This window comes from Falco cherrug, chromosome 3 (assembly GCF_023634085.1).
Source record: "Falco cherrug isolate bFalChe1 chromosome 3, bFalChe1.pri, whole genome shotgun sequence".
Classification (NCBI taxonomy): domain Eukaryota; kingdom Metazoa; phylum Chordata; class Aves; order Falconiformes; family Falconidae; genus Falco; species Falco cherrug.
This window is the reverse complement of record NC_073699.1, coordinates 27590666-27596665: the sequence shown is the minus strand read 5'-3', so window position 1 is coordinate 27596665 and position 6000 is coordinate 27590666.

The following is a 6000-nucleotide window of genomic DNA, read 5'->3' as shown; positions in this document are numbered from 1 at the left end:
TTGTGAAAGGAACTAATTGTATCTTAAGAGAATGAACATTTAGCAAGCTACAGGAAATGAAGAGTTAATACATAATGGACTTAAACAGTTACTCATTATACTGGAGCAAGATTAAACTCTCCATCACATTGGCATTCTGAATGAGTGGTAGCAAATCAATTTGACTAAAGGTATGACAAGGTGGTTTTTTTCTTTCCTAATTTGAGTTGTACTGTCTACCTGATGGTTAATTAACTAAGATACAAATCTTACAAAACTTCAGTGAAACGGGGGATATTCACTGCCTTTTACTGAGAAGACTTGATTGCATATCCTTCTACAGACATTGCACGTCATTAACATTTAAACAATCTCCATAGAAAGGATAAAAACATAGAAAAATCTTTCAGCTTAATTGTGATGAGGGGGGAAGATCCATCCAGAACTGGTAAATCAGGAAAAGGAAAAGTAACTACTGTGTATTGAGCATCTTCCTTTAATCCCATCCAATTGACCTGAGCATTTATAGCATGCCAGAAGCAAAGAAAATGCAGCAATTCTGTCATAGCACTGATATTTTCTTTGGGAATGTTGAAAAATACATAATAGGGCATTCGTCAGCTAAAAGCAAGTTTTTCAGCAAGAATTATTGATTTTAATTATGGTATGGTAGAATTTTTAACATATGACATAACCTATGTTTCATACTTGGAATGTATCCCAGTCTAACTCTCTTTGCAAAGTACTTCTCATCTGCTGCAGGTCCCCATGGTGGTGGTGGTGGGGAACCAGCCTCAGGCTCTCTCCCTGTCCTGCTTCCAGGAGGTTTCCCTGGTGTCTCCAAACAATCCTTATTAGCATCATGACTATGTATGACTCAGTGTATTTCAGCCCATCAGTAATCATAGTTCTGCGCAAACGTGTCCTCAAGACAGCTACCTTTCCTATAAATCTCTCAGTTAAAATCAATTTTTTCCTGGTGCTGGCATATGATCTGTATTGTCCGTGCACACTTGGAATAAATCTCGGGCTCTGGCTGTCTGACTTCAGCTGGAAAGCAGTTTTCCTGAAAGCCTCCTCACCCCCCTGTTTTCTGTCAGTCAAATGCCCTATTACCTGTGAAATCTTTCATGCTGCAACCTGTTGGCTGATCATATAACTGATGTTTCCCCCAATTCTCATATGTTTACAGAGTGTTTTGTAGTTCTGAAGTGGCTTACCTCATCTTGAACACAATCTTTGCTTGATTGCAGGCAAGGAAATGGCTGATGAGCTGTTTTCTTCCTAACAAAGTACAAATGTTGATAAATGCTAATTGAAGTTGTGATTACTGAAGGATAATATACCAGAAGCCTCAATGTTGCTTTCAATGGAAATGCAGAGGAAGTAAATATGCTGGAATAGAAACTCCTTTTCTTATAAATCAGATACTTTAACATTTAGTGTTGTTTTCCATATTTCTCTTTATTAGATGTATGGTAAGAGTGCTTACCTGTAACATCTTTAATAATTAATTGCTCCCATCATTGTGCCAGGCTTATTTCAAAACTTAAAATGAATTGGTTTAAGATCCTGAAAAATTATATAACCACAGAAAACTTGTTCTGTTTTTCCCCTCTTCGCAGACAACTAGCAGTATTATCCTGTGCATGCTATGATAAATAAGAAACAGTTTTTCTTTTAGTTTTACACTACACCAAGTCTCTCTGAAAGTGTCATATGGCTAATCCTCTGATTTTATTAGCAAATTTTGGGGTCAAAAAAATCTCTGAGAAGGTCAGAAGGAAAGCAGCATCCCATTTTTCCATTTTTATCACTGGCAGCTTGTGGCACATGAAGGCATGGACCCCAAGTGAGATTCTTTACTGCATACAGAAGTGCTGGCTATACACAATCACTTCTCCACCCAAGTTCTGCCTTGCAGTATGCCTACATGCAGCAAAGCACCCTTACAGCCAGCTCACACTCCACCAGACTGTTTACTTCCTCCATGCTCACCTGATGAGATCTCTTCTTGCCCGATACTTAAGCTGTGGGAGGCTTTGGGCAGCCCCTCATTGCAGACAGGTGTGCACAGACCTGATTTGCAGGTGAGCTCCGAGAGCCAGATTTGGTGCTAGTGGCTTCCTCACTACATTTTAAGGCATAACCACTCTGCAGCCTGGCACCCAGACATCGAACAAAGCCTTTGCTCAGAAAGGGCCCTTACAGCATTTTACTTTTTTACTAGTGTTGTAACGTTATTTTTAAATAAATAATTAACTTTTCCATATTTGAGTTATCTTCTTCCTTCTGACAAGAACTGTCATGAGCTGCAACTTCCAGTTGGTAGAATGTGTGCCACCTCTCTTTGCTTATTTCCATAAAGAATAATTTAATTGACTCCAGTAAGACAAACCAAATAAGCTAAAATAGTAATAATAATAATAAAAATCCATTACAGAAACTATAATGGGCTGATGGGAGTCTTTCCCATCTCACTTTGTCATGATTCTTATTGTGGGTCCTTCCTAGGATAGCTCTGCTCATAATTGTCATCTCACTGTGCCCTTGGGTCTCCTGCAACTCAGGGTCCTGCAGAGGCAGAAACAGGAGCATCATTTTAATCGTGCTGCTGGCAAGTTCCCTTCTTGCAGGGGCACCTGAGAGCCTGCCTGCAGAGAAGGACTGGCACAGGGAGGGTCAAGGTTAACTTTTAGGGCCATATATATGCTGATTACTCCCTTTCCTGTTCTAGCTTTTCTTTCTTCTTCTTGCTAGAATGAAGGCACCGCTACACCTTTCCACATCTATGCAGAAGCATTAAACTCCAGCTTTTTGCCCTAATTAGCTGGAGGAACTGCTGAATAATGCATATTCTCAGTTCCTGAGAAGTGCAGGCTCAAACCTTCATTGGTTTTATACCTCTAGGGAGATGAACTATGCTGTTGATTGTTTAATGGCTAGAGAACTGTCAATATTTTTGTAGCTGATATAGGCTGTGGCTGTCTGGGAAGGTAGCTTGTCTTGTAAAGTTACAGGACAGATGGAAACCCGTAACACTATGTATTAATGTCTAATGAAATGCTAACTATTTTCATAACTCTGCAAACTTGTATGTGTTGAGGTTTGGGTTTTTTTTCTAATGTTTTATGGGTTTCATTCTATGCCTTCCCCTTTGTTTTACCAGCTCTTCTTCCTCAAACCACTCTATTTCTATACTGGTTTTAGTATCATATACTCATTGTGCACAAGAACTAACTTTATTGCATCAACCACTTCCTCCCCCTTTTCTTTTAATTTAAAGAAGCCATTCTTTAGCTAACCATGTGAGAGTCAGAAAACAGAAGACCAAGAATTCAGTCTTTGGCCAGAAGTAGACAACACAAGGAAAGGCTTTGGAAAGAACTGTGTCAAGTATTGTCTTGTAAGCCTTAGGCTGTTTTATTTTTTTAATGTTGGGTTTGTGTGTTTTTTTCTTTTTTTGTCAGAAGGAGCTTTCTTATTAGTCACTAACAAAACCCAAACATCCAAGACTTGAAAATAATACTTTATTGCAAGTTTCAATGAAGTTAGCAAAGTTAAACTCCTTCAAAGTAAGAGAGGTACAGATGGAAATGTCAGACCTATTTTATAGCAACATTGCCAGATGCTTTGATAGATCCATTATAAATTCTGCTTATATAATTCTAAGCAAAGATTGCTATCCAGTTGCTGTTCCTTGGCTACATTATTTCTTTCCTTATCTCACTGATTCTTTTCATAGCATACGGTAAGGAATTTATTAGTAATGTATCAGATTTCCTGGTAAGATACAGTTCAACAAATGCTGTTACTACATTTTTCTCTTTTTTTCCATATAACCTTTTTCCTTTATCACTTAAGCAGTCTCTTCTGTATGGTCACCTTCACTGGAGCAATGCTGACTTCAGTTATCTGGAATAGCATATATTATGGAAAAATTAGATTGGAATAGTTTGGTGTTTCATTACAGTGTAGCTGTCTGGAGCAAAACCTTTTTGTGGTGCATCATATTTGTTTTTCATTTCCTTAGAGTCATTTGAAAGAGCCAGTTTTTATATGTCTGACGTATCTTTTGCTTTGGTGAAAAAGGTAATAGGGTATTGAGTGAACAATAGGATGAAAACACAAAGGAAAAAAAAAGGAATTAAAAAGAAGTTATCAATGTATGAATAGCTTGGGGTTTACTTTAAGCTGACAAGAATGATCTGGAACCCACTTCTGGAAAATGTGCTTTGTGAGTATCCTCAGGTGTCCCCCAACTAAGCAGGAGCTTACATACACAGCTTCTTCAGCCTGAGAACTTGCCTTGCTCTCCCTAGCCCATGCCCATCATTATGGCTCGGTGGAGATTACTTCCCCTCTCAGATTTTCTGCAATAACCTCTTTTGCAATCTCCAGTTAGTCTCCCAGTGTTAAAGTGATACCACTTATTTTAATTTTTTAAATAACGTACTTTTTCTAAGCAACATGATTTTGAATTGAGTTAAAGCAGGAATAGATGGGCAGCTGGGTACGTGACTCTTAAGGAGAGTGGAAATGCTTAGGCCAAGGACTCACATGAGTACAAAACAAGGTGCATGACTGCACCAGGGGAAGCGACAGCCTAAAAGTGTGTATCCATGAATCTGCCCAACAGCTCAGGCTATGGAGTGAAGGGCAGGAATCCCATAGGCAGCCATAACCCAGAAGAATTTATTTCCCAAAAAGGTTGTTCTTACAGACCCCTTAACCCAGGATCTCACAGAGGCTGCATCCTCCTTTTTAGTAGAGCTAGTTAGGCAGGTGCATCTCATTATGACTGTGAAACTGCAACCAGTACTCTTTTAAATGTTGATTTTATGTTTCATTTGAAATGCCTGTTCTCTCTGCAGTTGGAGGTAGCAGCTGTAGATGGCTGCATAATTTGTTGGGAGTGACATCTCCAACACAGAAGAGGCTATGAAACATAAACAAAGTAAAGCAACTTACAGCTGTGAAGAGAGGCATATCCAGCTTTCATTAAAAGAAGTATGTGACAATTCTGTGCCTTGGGCAGTTACTTAGTGATATCTGTTGGGCACTCAATCAAGACTCCATACAGAGCTATGAAGATCTCATTTTCCTGTGACCAAGTCAGGAACATCTATGTGGCCATCGATAATGATTATTCAGCTGAAAACTCCCTGCTAAATTGCTTTCCTGCAGGCTGTTAGGAACCTTCCCTGGCTCAGCTTGCAGGAATAGTTCTTTATAGCAAGCGTCAAATTAGTGTTTTCATACTGAGTCAACCACCACTTTTATATCATACAAAGATTGGCTTCCACTCTCAGTATCAGATACAAGTTTCACCCAAGCTCAGCAGCGTTTGGATTGGGGTTTTCACTGGAACCCATCAGAAGTGAGCATCTGAAATCCTGATTCACTCTGAGAACCATTTACTCATAGCTGTTGTGTTGCTGGCTCCAGACAAACTGCTCATCCGGTGGAGCTCTGCTCACTGTGAGTAATCATCTACTGTCATTATTTCATTTCCTTAGATGTTTAGAAAAGAAAAAGTCATTGTCTTATTTTAATCTAGATTTCTGCTGTAGCAGTAAAACAGAAACAGTAATTAAAACCATGACTCAAAAACAAGAGCACAAATATTTACAAACTGTGATCTTTGTTTCTTTCCTGGCACTCTGGAAGCCAGCTGCAAGGAAGGACTATTAGTCGCTAGCTAATCTTCCTTAGGCAGAAGCAGGCAGAGCATAATATTGAGTGATTTCAATGCGACATGGTGTTCACAGCTCTGAACTTGCTTTGTTCTTGCAGCACACAGATTATGTCACAAAAGGAAGCAACCTTCAGCGTCCTAAAGACAAACCCAAAGAAATATGCATCCAGCTTGCATGTTACAATAGTTGAAGCACAGCGTTATCAAAACTGTGTTAATCACAGCATCGTTGTCTGTTGAAATGCATTAAGGAACTGCCAGAACAGTAGGATCTTGAGCAGTGACATTTTTAATACTTTTTATGTGCAAGCAAATTTTGCTAG